This window comes from Mytilus galloprovincialis, chromosome 12 (genome assembly GCF_965363235.1).
Source record: "Mytilus galloprovincialis chromosome 12, xbMytGall1.hap1.1, whole genome shotgun sequence".
NCBI classification, from domain to species: domain Eukaryota; kingdom Metazoa; phylum Mollusca; class Bivalvia; order Mytilida; family Mytilidae; genus Mytilus; species Mytilus galloprovincialis.
Window position 1 is genome coordinate 78,306,801 of NC_134849.1, and position 19,356 is coordinate 78,326,156.

General features: G+C 31.0%; 1 long non-coding RNA gene across 1 annotated transcript in view; it reads left to right on the top strand.

The window, feature by feature from the left end:
• The window catches only part of LOC143053839 (uncharacterized), a 45,130-nt gene extending 26,337 nt beyond the window's left edge, over positions 1-18,793 (top strand). The window contains exons 2-6 of the long non-coding RNA XR_012971474.1: positions 14,640-14,702; positions 15,006-15,077; positions 15,552-15,623; positions 18,010-18,122; positions 18,744-18,793. This is a non-coding gene — a long non-coding RNA (uncharacterized LOC143053839). The remainder of the gene's footprint in view (positions 1-14,639; positions 14,703-15,005; positions 15,078-15,551; positions 15,624-18,009; positions 18,123-18,743) is intronic.
• The last annotated feature ends 563 nt before the right edge of the window (positions 18,794-19,356 follow it).

Consider the following 19,356-nt stretch of genomic DNA (forward strand, 5'->3'; position numbering starts at 1 on the left):
AAAATATTTGAGCGCCGTAGGGAAAATCATTAAAAAACATGTACTGTTCGGAAGTTTGTTTACTATTCAAAAGAAACTTTTCGCTTCTCTACTTGTATAGTTTAGAGATTATTCCTTTAAATTATGTCAGTTACTTAGTATATAAAGTAGTGTGTATCATTGTATTCTATTTATTTGGCTAATTGTATAATTATAATATACATTTTGTATTTCACAACTATATATACTATAAGTTGTAGTGTGATTGATTGTTGGTTGTTTAAAGTCCAGTGGCAAATACTTCATGCATATTCAGGACCAGCTGTAAGTTTATGACATATATGGAACTCACTGGTGTAGTTTTCACGTGTTAACATGGATAAAAGAATAATTATTTTTTAAAATATCGAAACATCAGGGAGGAAAGGCGCATGGATTCCCCGCACTTATCAGTTCTTTTCTCTGTTTTGTGTTAAAAAAAATTATGGTTTCTTTTCGATTTTTTTTATATATGTTTTTATAATTTACGATAACTGTGGTGTATACCTGCTGTCAGACGAAAGAAACATATGTGCCCTCTAAAAAAAATTATGGATTTTTTGCTTTCGCATTGACGTTTAACACACAACTTTAATTACTTACTGTGATATGTATGTAGACATTCTGGAGTACTGGAAAATGAAGGATGCAAATCCAACTGACCAAGCTTTGAATTAAAATGGTCATTAAATAACCACACAAATAAAAGAACAAGTGTAAGTGTTGGAATGACATATACAATATATCACCAGGTGCATTGTCAGAGAATTATAAATTTTGATTTTACTTTGGTAACTAGACACAATTGAAGAGAGGCAGCCCAATCTTTTCTTCTTTGTGTTACGAGTACACATAAACTGATCTTAGTTATTTCGTGAAGCATTTCCTTTAAATGATAAAATCGCGCGTGATTATCTAACAAATACTCACAGTGCAGTGTACTGCAATCAGGCGCGGATCCAGCCATTTTAAAAAAGGGGGTTCCAACCCAGAGTAAAAAGGGGGGGTCCAAGTATATGCTCTATTCAAAGGCATTGATCGGCCAAAAAAAGGGGGTCCAACCCCCGGAACCCCCCTGGATCCACCGAGACAAATTATATCAAATTATAGAGCAGTCTAACGGCTCCAACTCAAAATTTGAACCATTCTATGTTGGGGGTTGGGGTTACCATTTAGTTCGAAAGCTCAAAGTATACAAGCTGTTATACCCTTTTTATTGTGATGATTGGGAATTTTCATTAAAGGGAAACTTCGCAAAAAAATCAACAATTGATATTATGTTCATTCTGTATAAAAAAGCTCAAATGCATGAATATTAAAGTTTAATTCTGCTAGATAAGAGATCACCATCGATTTTGAATTTAGAGTATCAATTCTCTCCGGTCGGCCATTTTGTTACCTTCTCCGCTTTGCACCCAAGATATGTCTAAGGAACAAAACTACAGTAACCCGATGTAGTCGTAATTGCGTGTCGATATCTTGTCAATCGTACGGCTGTTTTATCCGACTAGTTAACTATGCAAACTATGTTGATACGGAAAATTTTCTTATCTTTTTTTTTTAATAACCATGATCTGTTATTTTTAACAATAATGATAATATTGGAATAAGTTAAATAGTAAAAATTTCAAATCATAAATAATTGTTCCGTGAAACTTGAATTGTTTTTGGAAATCTAATTAGTTCATAATTCTTTTATGTAATAAACTTTATTCAAATAAATTAGGATCTTCGTTCCACTGATCACCTGCATGGCTAAAGGTATTACTCCCAAAGGTATTGCAGGGGGTGTGACACGTCCAGGTATTCAGGCGATTTCCTGTCGAGCTTGCAAATTCATGCATCGTTTCACGTCTTAGGGTATTGGTCAGTGTAAACGGCCTGTAACTTATAACTTTCAATTTTGAACTATTAGGTGTATAACGGAAAAAAAGTCACAGGAAAAAAAGTCACAATATCCCTAGGAAATAAAGTCACAGGAAAAAAAGTCACAAGAAAAAAAGTCGCAGGAAAAAAAGTCACAATTTGTTTAAGTAAACTTATTTGTCAGAAATATGTTGGAATGCATGTGAAAAATTCACTATGTACATGTATGCAATAAATAATTAAACTGTAGTTTTCGAATGCATTGAAAAAGTCATAATATATTTGTATCGGATTAATTTTTTAAAACTATAAAGGAATTTTATACGTGATATATATACTAATAAAAGTGTATCTGAATAAATCATTTTCTTTTTTTCAAAATTGACTTTTTTAACTAACAGGGAAAACTGATTGTGTCCTTTTATTTAATATTGAGCATAAGTTGTATTTCATTGATATGGCTTCCTACGAAGACAAGAAATAAAAGGTCTACAAAGGGGGGAGGTGCCACAAGAAGCCACACATCAATATCAACAGTCCCTAGATATATATGTATAAAACGCTAAGCTATTATTAATGGCAATGAGTTGTTTGTTTAACACTAAATTACAGAATACTTATCTTTATAAAAATCCAAAAAACATGTGGTCAAGTTATATACTGAACTTCTAACTTTTATTAAAATTAGGGGAAATTGTTGCTGTTAAACTCACATCTCTAAGAGATATAAAACAAAAATAATTACAACAAATCCTTGAAAACATGTATCAATCTAGTACACCAGCATGAACATGTTCCATTTAAATGATTTGCAATTTATATCTAAATTTCCAAAGCTAGTCGTATAAAATGAATTAACAAATGTCTATTTCCAAACAAATATCTATTGGGAATGTTTCGCTAATATATCCATATATATGTGCGGCCTTATGACCATTTCCATAAGAAAAAAAATACAAATTGGGAATGTTTCTCCTGTTAATACATGTATGTGCAGACCCTATGACTATTTCATGCAAAAAATATATATTGTGACTTTTTTTCCTGTGACTTTTTTTCCTGTGACCTTTTTTCCTGTGACTTTTTTTCCGTGACTTTTTTTCCGTGACTTTTTTTCCTGTGACTTTTTTTCCTACATTCGTATAATATGCATCTCTATCTTGTGTGTCCGAAAGTGATATTATATATACTAGTCATTACTAAACTCATACGCTTGTTTATGAATAACATTTCTGATGTAAAGAAAATTATTTATAAAAATATAGATAATACCTAAAAATAAACAACAGATTTGATGAAATAAAAATCTATAAACATATTTTTTGTCAATGGTGAAGGACAGATCAGACTATACCAGAAATTTTGATTAAAAAAAATGTACGCACTTGTCGACCATTCGTATATACGCCAGGATAAAAAGTTACGGAACTATAGCGCAAATTCAAATATATACATGTATACATTGTACATAAGAAAGAAACATACATTTTGTGTGAATTGGGGTGAAAGTTTTGTTACATGTAGTAGACTAGTCCACGTATGCCAACAGTATGTAATCATCAAATGTCGAAAGACTATTGTATACCAAAAGAAGAAGAAGAGATTTAAATACAGGTCGATATAAAACTTTCTTTGGCTCATTTATGGACATTTATATATCATTTAGATTGTTCTCGAATAAAGGAAGAAATTCGTCATCATCACAATTGTTCCGACATACATGTTATATGTACGCAACTGGACGTACACTAATAATCCCTAAGGGATGTGAATATTTTCCAGGAAAACTATAGAGTATCAAAGTTTCAAATTAATTTCGGGATTTATTTTCTTTCTTGATATTCAATGACAGCAATTTAAAGAACAAACTGCTTGTCCGCTGTATGGGTATTCTTGCCAGTTGAAACTGACTTATAACATTAAACAATAGGGAAAGATGACATTAAATTCGTTCTGTTTTTTTTATACATTGTTGGTCAAATAGCTAAAGTATTATATATAGTTGGGCCCGATATAGTTACGGTGTGAGACTATTCTGTTAAAGACATTCCCGATTATGTATAAATTTTGTTGATGGTTTTCACACTTGAAAAGCTTATATGTTCGTAAATTTCGACGGGGGGATTTAGGGGGGCAGGGGATTGCCCCCTTTTTGGGAAAACATTTGGTTACTTTTATAGAATCACTGGAGCGGACCCCTCTTTGGCAGTTATTGGGCCCTACTTATGAAAATTTCTAAATCCGCGAGTGGATACTCAGTACCACAGAGGTCAAACAATGCACATTTGGGTAATTGTACACGACATGCATGCTACAATTCATGTTTGATGATCTGAGACCCTTTGGACCTCTATGTGGGCTATTTCGTTAACTTGGCAAAAGATCCCTAAACTGGATACACGGTTAGATTCAGCATGTCAGAGAACCCCAAATATCCATAAGGACTTTTGTCTATAAATTTGAAGACCACAAACTTGAAAAAGGGACCAAAAATATGAAAATGCATGCATGGGATACATTTGTTATTGAAGGCATGACTGTAACAATATGATGAAGATAAATAAATATCATATTCTGGGGTATCATTTGGGGGGGGGGGGGGGGTCTGATACCTGATCCCGCTTACTGCTTTGTCAGATTCCCGTATCCCGCTTATACTATGCAGTTCTGATTTTTTGAAATTTTCCGTGTCCTGCTATACTTTATTTCTCGTTTTCACGACACAATCATTTAACTTTCACGTGTCACGCTTACAAAAACAATCGGCAATTCAGCGTCACGCTTATAATCCAACGCGACTCACTATTCTACTCTTTTCTGACTCATATTAAGCCTATTATAAATATATCAAAAAAGTGTGTTTTTATCCCTTTTTGTCCCGTTTCGTTTCGGTTTGAGCCATAGATAGATAAGATGTCGTATGTGACAATGAGACAACTCTCCATCCGAGTCACAATTTATAATAGTATATAATAAAAATAAGTCAAAATACGGTCTTCAACATGGAGTCTTGGCTGACACCGAACAGCAAGTTCCAAAGGGCCCCAGTGTAAAACCTTTTAAACGGGAAAACCAACGATTCAATATATATCAAGATGTACGTAATTAGTGGTGAAGTGTCATGGAAATGGATAAAAAAATACAAGGATATGGAAATGGATAAAAAAACAAGGATAAGGATCCCTATACGATTTATAAGAAATTAAATGGAATACATTTGAAATAAATGAAATTTCTATTGAATTTATTTAGAGTGTTTTAAACCCAAACTTTCCTCCATATGTTAAATTTTATCAAATCCGTCTCTTACTTTATCTATTGTTTGAGCAAGTCGGCTAAATTAAGGCTTTACAGCTAGTTTCATAATGCATGTAAAGCAAAACTTTGGTTTACTTGCATGCTTTGTTTGTATAATTGTTTATACAAATTTTGTTAATATAAAGATTGACATCTTTAAACAATATGTATCGGCATAGTTTAACCTGTATTTATATAATTATTATATTTGAATTAAATTTGGTGTTATCATAATGATTGTACAATAAAAAAAAAACCAAAGCAAGCAAGCTAACTACAGTCTTGCTTTACATCATTTCATCATTTAATTTATAAGTGCACTTGAATTGTTTAGGTTTTATGTGGTTTGCAATTGAAGGATGGAAGAGTTATCATTGATATGTTCATAATTATAAATTTATAGTTAACAAAATTTTGTATTTTTGAAACACTAAGACTTTTTATCTCAGGAATAGATAACCTTACGGAGGATGAAATTGGGAAAACTTTTAGGTATGTTGGTCCTCAATTCTCTTCAACTTCGTACTTTATTTTGCCTTTTTTAAATGTTTTGATTCGAGCGCACTAGTCTAATGAGCCTTTTTTTAAAGACGAAACAAGTCTTCCGTAAATATTAAATTGCAATCCTGGTTAACATAACCATAGTGTCATTAGAGAGAAAATTCTTCGATTAAAACACACTCGGGAATAGCAAGAAAGTTCACAAAAAGAGTATTGGGAACTTTACTGATTTTTTTTATCATATATATTTCTGATAGTTTTTCCGACCTATTAACATATTTTCAAACTTGAAAGGAGACCTCTTTCAGCGGCACGAGCCTGGAACTTGTACACATGACAGTTTTAAGTAATAGCTATATAAATATAAAAGAGAAGATGTGGTATGATTGCGAATGAGACAACTGTCCACAAGAGACCAAAATGACACAGACATTTACAACTATATGTCACCGTACGGCCGTCAACATTGAGCAAAGCCCATACCGCATAGTCAGCTATAAAATGCATGTCAAAGATACTAGTATTAGTATTATTAGAATCAAAGGTTAAAGTACTTACAAAATATGTCATCTTGTAGAATGTGATTTCACAAATATATTATTTTCAAATTCGCAGTCCAAGTCAACGTTAAATCGGTTGCACACATTTTTCATGTTATAAATCCATTTCAACAATATAATTTTAAACACACACTAGCTTGCCTTTTCATTAATTTGAATAATACAAATTCAGCTAAATTTTGTTTATTCCCATCAACAGAGATTTCTCACACTCATCCCAGACGTTAATAATACTCATGCACTTCAATTTTGATATTAAACAATTTATTGATACGGATGACTACGCTTTAAAAGTAAGGTTACATCAGGGTGTAAAAAATGTGAATTTGTTATTAATTGAATTCAAAGATAGATTAAACAGGGTAGCTTTAATAGTGAAATGAACTAATTTTTTGAAGACTCGCCTAAATGTTTGTTGCATAGATGTATTTGACCCCAACAATTTTATTTAGATCATGCTGTATTAAAATTATATTTATAGAATCATTTATTTGAAAATACCGCATACATCTGCTCACTGTTTGAATATAGAAACTTGTCGATTTTATAATATTGAGAGATATCAAAAATTTTGTAATATGTGTGATAAAAAAGTATTTGGAGATGAATATCATTTTATTTTAGTATGTGAAAAGTATAATGAGTTTTCGAAAGAAATTTATCAAACCATATTGTTGAAGAAAACCGTCGAATCTTAGACTTTTTAGACGACCAATGCATTTGAATAGGGACATATAGTTCGTCCCTTTTTTTGATGCTCGGTTGTGACCCCCTTTTAAAGTGGCTGGGTGCTCACCAGTATCTGTTCATTATGTAAAGCAACTTAACAATTAAAGGGAAATTTTTATTTTTGACTGTGAAGGCACAAAATTAAATTCATTTGAAAATGTGTTATATTTGATTATACTGTGCTGTACTGTTATATAAATGGGTATACTTACTTATATGATTATTTGACTAATATAAATATATTTCACTGATGTAATTGAATATTTGTAATAATTATTTTCTGTAAGTTGTATTGCTTACGAATAAAAGATTATATTATTAATAAAATAAATATTATGACTTTCCTTTTTTCATTGGATGACCATGCAGTGGTGTTGCAACGCCAAAGAACTGATAATAGAAAGCTATTTTAATTTGATACATAGGACAATGAATCTTAACAAAAGGTTCTATAAATTCAATTGTGAAAAAAAATCACAATACCGTGCATTAACTCAACAACCGTTCATCGACAAATATTACTTGATATTCATTGAAATGATAACAAGATAACAGTTATTATAAAAGCAGGGCAGCCTTAAATTCTAATAGTTTTGTAAAAAAAGATTCAAAGTTTTACCGATGCAACGATATTTTTATATATTTTGAGTTGAAATGGCCTAGCGATAGTCTGATCACTTCGAATCATGCGGCAACACGTTTAATCTGAGCATTCGTAAAGTTTTTAAACTAAAATAAGATCTATATTAGCTATCGAAACATATGTTATATGTAAGCTATCTATTATAAATCTATGAGGAGTTTCATGAAAAATGGGGGGGGGGGGGGGGGTTGAAGTCTAACTTTAAATATATAAAAAAAAAATAAAGATCGAGATGTGGTACGATTGCCAAAGAGACAACTCTCTAAAAGCACGAAAAGAGATTAACTTTACTGAAACAGAAATTACCATCTATAGTCACGTACGGCCTTCAACAATTTGAAAAATTCATACGTTAAATTCCCTTTTATATTCAGTATAATTCCATAAAGTTATTATAGACGTTATATTATGATAAAAAAAAAAAGGCTGTAAAAAATGATTGAGAGTTGACGAATATCATTATATCATGACATGTAAAGCGTTGGATGTAGCTATAGATAGACAGACATTTTATACTGGATAATTGCTGCAAATTTTATATCAAACGAATCGCTTTCACGTTCTATACTATTCTGTACTATATACATACGTAATCATGTTTTTTAATGTTCAATCTCTGAATTGAGACCGCACTATCGGTCATCTTATATAAAAAAAAATCTATTATACTCTTAAATAAGCAGCGTGTAATGAATATATTCACCCATCCCGTCCCGTGTGCAAATAGGATGAATATGAAGGATCCTGAGTGCACATTGTATGTCCGGAGTGCACTAAGGAGGTCATTACCGGTGTTTAGACGTACCCCAAATAAAAATTTGGATTTTTGTTCAAAATTAGCGCACATGCAATGCACCACCTCTTCGGAGTCCTCCAAAAAGGTAAAATTCCCCTGTATTAGTATTTCTGGTGTATGAAATTCATTGTGTATATTATCCGTTCCATCTACAATATACGCGGAAGTGACACGGCCGGGTATTGTAAAGCTGTTGAGGGACTTTAAATGTCAAATTCATATCCCTGGGCGAAGAAATTACCGGTTTGTGAAAACTTATATTAGTGTGTTACCTTGGTTCTGGTCTTTCACGCTGTCAGAATGAAAGGTTGAGCAACTTTTGTGGGTTATAAATGAAAAAAGAGAAGACCATGGAAAAAATTAAGAGAACAGAAAATGGACACGTCCTAATCCTAAGATAGCTTCGAGAACACCACCCCTGTTTCTTGTTGAAGACTAAACATGCGCTCTTGATTCATCTATGTTTTTTGTCGTTTGGTTGCTGTCAAATTGAAATATATCCCACATCTCCTGTATAATGTGTTCCGTTTGATTACTTTAAAATCAGTTTATAAGTATTTTTATTGAAAGGGTTATTTGCATGAGTATAGACCAATTCAATACTAATATATAATACTTATATATATATATGATATTATGAACCTCATTAATTTCGATCTAAACAAGATAATTATAAAGAGATCGATATTTTAAACAGTCTTAATAAATTCCAACGATCACAAATCTAATCTAAATTCGATTTCAATTATTTCGTGATTCTAAAATACGTTTTTTTTTGCGAATTCCGTACACTTTCCTTTTAATTTCTAGCATTATTAAAATCGTAATTTTTGTATCCTTGCTATCCTTGCTAAATCTTTTGCTGTATATCACAGCTAGTGAATAAGTCTAAATGTCCGTACAGTGTATAGTAAGATCTCTTTTCCACACATGGACATTTCATAAGTATAGAAAGTTCGCTATAGTGTTCCATCATGGTCTTAGTGCAGTTTCGAGACCTTAATGCACCACGGCGGCCAAGGTTGTTTTTAGACGCACCGTAAAGTCCCTGTCACACCATTGCAACAACGTCCTTTTATGATATTTTTTTTAAAATTGCTAGGACCATGATACTAATAGTAAAATATTTCACTTTTAAATAGTAATTGTTATGAATGATAATAGTTTATACATGTATGTATGCTGTCTCAGTTTTTAAATAGTTATTTGATATAATATGGTGTCACGTAAGTCATTTTTGGACAGGATATTGTTTGTTTCATAGTATATGTATATTCTGCACGAATATTTTTTATCGCTACCATTTCATGTATAAAAAACTAAACTATGTGGACCTTATGAGATCGCACACAAGACAGCTGATTGGATAAGTGTGATGAATTGTTACGCCTACATAAAACTGATATCCAATCGAATGCCAGCAGACACCTGTCAGTAAAAACAAATTGCAAGCGTTGATGGTTAGAGATTTATTTGTGTATTCGATATATTTGAAAAATAAGTTAGATAGACACTATTCGTTTTCCCTTTTTTTCAGCTGGATTTCAATAACTGTTTTTACACTTTTTTTATGTAACAGAAAGGTATTTGAATAAAAGCGCACCACATGTAATGGAGATTTACAAGCATTTAATATAGCGACTTGTGTTTTCGGAACGTCATATTTTCAATAATTCACAGACTTTTGCAATAATATTTAACCTTTATTTTTTAACGAACGCCTCTAAATCTGGTATGTAAGAAAGTTATAAATGGTTTTTGGATTATAGACACAATAAAAAAAATATGGAAATCAAACGCACAAGTCTAACAAAAATGAACGGACAATGCTATGACAATAAACAGAAAACGACAAAAGACATACATAGTACTGTTATTGTTTTTCCCTGTCTTAAGTTTACAATAACTTAAATGAAATTTATATAGAAAACATGAAAAGTTAAATGATAATGCATATTATTTACAATATTAAAGAAAAGTAACATCAACAATTTAATAAATTAAACATATTTAGATAAACGGTGTCTTCAACCTATGCCAACATTTGATAAAAACATATTCAATCTATGCCTACAAACAAAATACAATAGGTGTTGTTATAGCAATTATTAATTAATAAAAGGTTAAATACAGTCAGTTTATTTAAGCATTAAAAAGGAACTCAATTTTCTGCTCTCCCTTGACACCATTCGCGAGTATGGTCTTGAGGAAACGATGATAGTCCGTCGGACGGGGACGATAAATGGCTGACCCGTGTTAAGAGAGAGCCAGATCTCTTGCACGTTAAAGACACCCTTGTAGATTTCGAAAAAGAGTAGGCTAATGCCGCTACAAGGCAGCACTCGCACCCGCAAAGTGGAAAGGGATTAATATAAGTTGCAAAACTTGTTTCCCAATCCACTATAAATAAATATGTTTAAACTAAGCATTAAAAATACTCTTTGAAATTTCAGAAATAAAAATAAAGTAATTGGAAAATTGTGTTGTAGTAAAAATGGATTTTTTTTTCTAAAAGTACAACATTTGTTAAATAGAACCCTTGATACTAGCAAAATTGAGATGAAAAAAATAAAAAAAGCAAAAATGACAAAAAAAAGGCTATCTTTCTGAAATTAAACACTTAAATATAACAATACTTGAGAAAAAAAAGAGATAAAAAGCTATTTTATTGGTGCAATTTTTTATGATAATATTTTTTCATTATTTTGTTGATAAAATGATGATAATGAGATAATTTGCAAAACTACTAAAAAATGAGTGTAATTTATACAAACAAACTTGTGACTATCCTAAGACCACCATTATAAACCGCTTGTGTAGTCCCTACTTTGTGACCAACTTTAGAAAATGTCAAAATTTAGGACCACTTAGTGAAACCCACTAAGGACTAGAATAAACTTTAAAATCATTCTATGACATGTCTTACTCCTGAGATATCTTTGTGAAACTTGCACAAGAGACCAAATGATAACATGACACCAGTTGATTGTGCAGATGCAGCATCATATCTTATAGTATGACTTTTGAGACAATCATAATAGTAATTTTTTTCTAATTCTATGTACAGTAGTTGTCTTTTGTTTATGTTATTTATACGTTAAAATCAATCGGGTCCAGGACCAATCCAGTATATCTTATGATAATCCTTCGTTTTCAAATCAATTTCCTATGTGCATACATTTAGAGTAATAAAGAGCTAGTAAACTCAGTGTTAATAAATATTTCTGGTTATGAAATACATTCTTCTGCATTTATTTCCATATTTTTCTAGAAATTCACAATTGCATGATTGTTTGTAGTTCAATTATTGTGTGTATACTAAACTAGAGGCTCTAAAGAGCCTGTGTCGCTCACCTTGGTCTATGTGCATATTAAACAAAGGACACAAATGGATTCATGACAAAATTGTATTTTGGTGATGGTGATGTGTTTGAAGTTCTTACTTTACTGAACGTTCTTGCTTCTTACAATTATATCTATAATGAATCTTGCCCATTAGTAACAGAGAAAAATATTTGGTAAAAATTTACCTAAATTTACCGAATTAATGAAAATTGTCACTCACACCACATCTTCCTTTATCTATATGTTAGAATTTATAGTGAACATTTATAATAGATATTTTACTTAATGCAGTGCTTATTAAATACACGAGTATCAATAGTGTATTTTGCCATTGTATTTGAAGAAAACTATTTTATATAAAATTTAATATTTTGATCAAATATTTTATTTTACATGTATTTATGAGAATGACACTGATATATATTTAATATGACAAGATGCTTGCTTCTTTAATAAAAATCCATAAAATTCTTCTTTTTCCTCATCATTTCATTATATTAATTTTTAAATAGTTCCTATATGAAATAGAGATCATCAACACACACAATTATACCTACATTTTCACTTGTGTTGTACTTGTAAAACCTTTATACTTTAACGGTAGGTTTAAACTGGTTGTAAATTGATTAGCCCCTGATTAATTTATGTTTTTATAACACTTAATCTGAAACAAATTATTCAACCTATGCCAACATTTTTTCATACAATTTCATACCTAAATTTCAAAATGTTGGCATAGGTTGAATGAACCAGATAAACATATTTAGATTACGTTTTCAATTGTTAATCCCGACATCCGTAATTTTTAAGGGTATACAAATTATCTGTAACGTCAAGTTGACACATTTTCCCCCACGGCACCAGTCTGTAATTGCATAAATATTTATTTACAATCACTTGTAAACCATTAAATATAAAGTTTTTGATATGTATATTCAATGAATAATTATTAAATATAATTTCGGCAATCTGTTGATTTTAAACTCAATTCACCACGGTTTGCGCAGCAGTATGACTTTGAACCACTTATGTTTTTTTTAATATAGAAAATGTTAAATAATTAAATAGGAAGAGGTATGAATTAGAATTGATTATTTTCTTTATTTAATTAAAACATGGCAGACTTTCAGTTAACATAAACCGTCTTCTTTTTAATTTTAATTTTATTCTTAAAAGGGGAGCAACCCCTGATAAACACTGGGAAAGTTTTACCCGTTTTCTGTCCAAATTAATAAAATCTGAACACGACTAAACACGGTCTGACAACATCTTAACGTAATTTTGTATCCATGGTCTGTTTCGGTCTGACACTGTCGTAACGGATCTTAACAGCTCGCTAGGAGATTCAGTCTTGATAATCTTGACATGCCTTAACGGACTGATTTACCTGATGTAACTTTCGATCGTAACGGAGTCTTAAACGGTCTAAAAAGTCTCGACGATTTCCTCTAGCGGTAAATCCAGTCAATCAAGATGTGATCAGACCAAAATGACCGTTTCAGACTGAAATCGTGCAACTAGTGGGGGGGGTGTAGTCATTCAAAACCTAGCCGTCACCCTTAACTCATAATGAAATGGATACTGACATGTGATTTAATATAAACCATTTCAATACAATCCCACTTTCAAGTCTCTGATTACAATCCTTTCTTTTACCTTACAGATTATCAAATATGATTAACCTAATTGTAAGCTTCGCCTAAGGGTCACATATATAAATCTATGCAGCAATCAAGGATCAATATCAATGATTATCATGAGTACAATTCAAAGCCATGATCATTTGTCCTAATTGTTTAATGATTTATTTAAAACTAAATGATCAATCTTCAATAGGCTTAGGCATAATATTACTAACTAGATACATGTAGGGATGTACATGTATATTGCAACAATTTTTTTATATACTGCAACAAATTACAACCTTTTGTACTGTAAATGTATAATGCAAAAGATGACAATCAGAGTAAAACATTTATCAATTATATAGAGAACCACTGACGCATGACCAGAGCAGGACCCCTCTGAGGCAGTCAGTGGGTGCGGCCCATAAAATTAGTTGATCTGCCACTGACAACTTCATGAAGTGTACATCTATATACTGCAGCAAATGATACAAAATATAATTCTTTCTCTATACACATCACATTTAACAACACATTCGCATTTGCTTAAACTAAATGAATGCATTTCTCAGAACATTATTGATGTATTGCCATTATCATGATTATGCACTTCTCTTTTGAATTTTTAGTCCAATAAATTACATAGAGATAGCACATATGTTATTGCAGGTAGTTCAAAAAGCACATACTTATACAAGTAAATTAATTTTGAAAACAAACCAGAATTCTAATTGATAAATGTATTTAGGCCAAATAAAAATATATGTGTGGTTCCAGTAACCCGACCGACCCTAGTTAAAACCCCCCGACCTTAGAACTTTTTTTTTTCATTTCTGAAAAATAAATTTTCAAACGATCAAATTTGAGGATTGTGAATTAAAATAATTAAATTCATAGATTTCTGTCATCTGAATTTCAATCTCAAGTATCTGTTATGGCTAAAATGCAACAATTCATAACAGAATGCAACAAAATTAACTAAAAACGTATCATGACTGTTTATTTTACAACCAAACACATGTAAAAATGGCGGACTTCCGGTTGGGGCGTGTTTAATACTGGAAACAATTTCGGTAAACACACGATTTTTTTCTGGATTTTGACATTCAAAAATAAAAATTAAAAAAAAATAAAAAAATTTGCCAACCTACCGACCCTATTTTTTAAAAGTATGTAACTGGAACCACACATATATTTTTATTTGGACTTATACTTTATTTGCAGTTGCCAGACTATAAACAACTTTTTTTGCTTTACAGAGAATCAAGTTTAGAAGACCACATATTAACATACAGGAATTTACATTTATTCTAGCTGTAAAGGTTAGTACATGTACTTTAAGCTTTTACCTTTTGAAGACTAGTGAAATTAGCATGCAATGTAATAATGCTGTATTTACTCGCACATATTCATAGATATTTTTTATCAGATTAAAGCAAGTAAAATTTGAAATCTTAAACACACTTATTGCCTACGTTTAGTAATTGTTTGCAGATGCCAGGCCAAAACAAAGAGTTATTGTTATTCAATATGCACTTTTTCAGATAATTAATCAACTTATTTTCTTGAGCCAAGCAATTTGAATTAAAATTGATAAATGTATATATTCTTTATTTATTTTACAGAGAATTAAGTTCAGAAGACCTTAATTATTTACATTAAGATACAGGAAATTTATATTTAATCTTGCTGTTGAGGTAAGTACTTAAATTTTTAGGGTTTTTAATTATAAGATTATTATTAATATTCAATGGATAGATAAGTGAAACTAGCATGCAATGCAATACTGATTTATTTGATAAGAGCCAATTACAAAGAATCCATCCTAACACACAAAATAATAAATACATTGAGTAACGTCCCTTTTTCAATGAAGATCTGCACATATTAATTTTTTTTTTTTAACTGAAGCAAGTTAACTTTTAATTCTTAAACACACTTATTACTTACTTTCTTAATCCTCTTCATGCTTTGATGCACATAAGGCAGACAAAACACAGTTAATGACTACATTTAGTAATTGTTTGCAGTTGCCAGACTATAAACAAAGAATTATTGTTCTTTAATATATGCTTTTTCAGATAAGTAATGAATTTATTTTCTTGAGCCAAGCAATTTCAATTATAATTGATAAATGTATATCATGTATATATTCTTTATTTATTTTACAGAGAATCAAGTTTAGAAGACCTTAATTATTTACATTAAGATACAGGAAATTTATATTTAATCTTGCTGTTGAGGTAAGTACTTAAATTTTTAGGGTTTTTAATTGTAAGATTATCATCTATACCTAAACCATCATCATCATCATCATCATCATCATCATCATCATCATCATCATCATCATCATCATCATCATCATCATCATCATCATCATCATCATCATCATCATCATCATCATCATCATCATCATCATCATCATCATCATCATCATCATCATCATCATCATCATCATCATCATCATCATCATCATCATCATCATCATCATCATCATCATCATCATCATCATCATCATCATCATCATCATCATCATCATCATCATCATCATCATCATCATCATCATCATCATCATCATCATCATCATCATCATCATCATCATCATCATCATCATCATCATCATCATCATCATCATCATCATCATCATCATCATCATCATCATCATCATCATCATCATCATCATCATCATCATCATCATCATCATCATCATCATCATCATCATCATCATCATCATCATCATCATCATCATCATCATCATCATCATCATCATCATCATCATCATCATCATCATCATCATCATCATCATCATCATCATCATCATCATCATCATCATCATCATCATCATCATCATCATCATCATCATCATCATCATCATCATCATCATCATCATCATCATCATCATCATCATCATCATCATCATCCATCTCATCATCATCATCATCCGTTCCAAAACATAATCAGTCAGCAACTCCATCGGCACTAACACAACATGAATTAAAATCTAACACAATCAATGAATCTAAACCACCATGCTGGTTTAACAGAAGTACATAACCCATACTTGGGATGAGGGGTCAGAATTGACAACCTACCATGGGAAAATTGTACATTATGCCGCACACAGAAAAACTTTTAGGGTAAAAAAAAATTTCCGATTTATCTGGCGTGCATGTAGACACCTTGTTTCACATTTGTTTTAATGGTGTACTGAAAAATTAGACTTACATTGTCACCATGGGAAAATAATAATATAACAACTATCTCATTCCTGTCACCTCATTGAGGTAAACAAAATACCTTCCTAATTCATTGTTGAAGCATATATTCACAAATGTTTTATTGCAATTGTTGCATGCAATTTTTAACACACACTTTATTATTAAATATATATATATCATTTTACATCCAAGGTGTAGGATTACAACACATCATCACACCCAATCCCTTCACAAGTTATGGTAGGAATACAATATTTCACACATTTTACAAACTTAATTTCAAGGGTTTACACACATTTACATGTTGTATTTATTATATATATATATAAAAGAAGATGTGGTATGATATTGCCAATGAGACAACTCTCCACAAAAGACAAAAAAAGACACAGACATTAACAACTATATATAGGTCACTGTATGCCTACAACAATGAGCATAACCAATAAACCGCATACTCAGCTATATATAGATTGTAGATACATGTATATATATATATATGGGACTGCAATTATTCAGTATTTAAAAATAAATTCCAAGTCTATATTTTTTCATGTTTGTAATTCCATTATACTCAAGTACCTAAAATTTTCCCTGTTGAATATTTTAGCGACTTGTGTACAATGGAACTGGTCAAATTGAAAGTTTAATATCAAACCATATAAACTTTGACAAGAAAAATTATAAACCTACTACAAAAATTATTAACAAAATTTAATTCATTGCAATCAAATTACTCATAATAAAATTGAGAATGGAAATTGGGAATGTGCCAAAGAGACAACCCGACCATAGAGCAGACAACAGCAGAAGGTCACCAACAGGTCTTCAATGCAACGAGAAATTCTCGCACCCGGAGGCTTCCTTTAGCTGGCCCCTAAACAAATATATACTTGTTCAGTGATAATGAACACCATACTAAACTCCAAATTGTACACAAGAAACTAAAAGTTAAATAATACAAGACTAACAAAGGCCAGAGGCTCCTGACTTGGGACAGGCGCAAAATGCGGCGGGGTTAAACATGTTTGTGATATCTCAACCCTCCCCTATACCTCTAGCCAATAAGCCATAAAGAATGACTACTTCAGTCTGCTATCCTAAATGTAACAAAACACTAGTTTTATTTCACTGTTCAATAATACTTTCATAGCTTAAGTTGTGGCTTTGTCATTGCTTTATTCATCCTGCATTTCTTTGTGTTACTTAATACTGCATTTTTTAGTTAATGTTGCTTCATGTCATTTTATGTTGCTGCTTTGAGCCAGTTAATTATTGTGTTGATTTTGTTTTATTTTTAAATAAAGATTTGAGAAAAGTTATTTGTTTACTAATACTATACAGTATTGTGAAGTAAGACTTCGAATCTACTTTAACAAAAGCTAAAATAAGAATATATTTCTTTTGAAAGGTAATATATTGGAATGAACTGGAGGGTCAAATAGAGAACACAAACCTTGAAAAGTATGACTTAACAGTGAAGGAATTGAAAAATGACACAAGTGAAAGGACTTTAAAGATTATGTAAGTGTTCTTCAATAACTATAAACTATAAATTGAAATAATTGTAGATTTTATCTTTTGAAATTACAAGGAAAACTTGGACATATAAGAGTATGTCCATGATGGACTCAAAATGACCCTTCAAATCAAAAATATACCTTAAAATTAAAACATAGAAAATAATGTGATGCTTAAATCTGAAGAGTTAGAAATAATGAATGAAAAACATAAAGAATCCAGAAACATGATCTCACAAACTAAGAATAACAAATAAAAATAACATTAACAGTACCAATTTTCCTGCACCAGATGTGCATTTCGACAATACATGTCTCTTCAGTTATGCTTGTTGCCAAAATATTTTAAATCCAAAGCTTATATAAAGGTTGAAGAGCTATAATCCAAAAGGTCCCAAAAGTATAGCCAAATCAATAAAAGGAATCAGAGCTATATAATATATAACAAATAAAGCTTCCCATTCAGACAGTTTTAAACGTGGTAATTTTAGAAAAAAAAACTTAGAATTTATAAAAAAAATGTTGACGATAAAAAAGATATCATTTAAATATTGTATCAAGAATTATGTGATCACAATTTGTTCAATTGTTCTTTTCTGTCAACATAATGTGTTTTTTTTTTCAGATCTTGATTTAAGAAAGAGACTATAGCTAATTTTAATCAAACTTTTTACAGTAAGTAATAAAAATGAATAAGAGTTATCTCTCTTTGCCAAGTCAATTTTTTTGGGAAATGCCTATTTGTTACTATATGAAGATCCTTCAATGACGTCCTTAAAATAGCACCCAATCAAAAAGTGTAATATTTACAATTTTATGTGAAGGTCTCCAGGTGAATATTTTATGAAGAAAAGAAGATTTTAGTGAACTTGAATTTTTTTTCTGAAGTAGTTACCATATATGTGTGCCTCCAGACGGGAGTACTAAAATCCCGGTTTCAAAGGTTTCCTACCTTCCTCTGGTTGAAGAAAAAATTAATACCGTGTTGACTATGATTTTTACAAATGTTTATTCAATATGTAAAAGCCCGAAAGTATCGAAAGTATCATGGTATCTTATCTAATCTCGGCCCACAACAATTTCGGACTATAATAAACTCGGCCTTTTTACATATTCGGCATAAGAGATCGTGACTAAAACAAATTTCGTAATTATACTACTTGCTATTAAGACTCATAAACAAAGTCTTTGCTCAGTTCTTATAATTTTAAATAAAACGGTTGAGATCCCCACCCCTA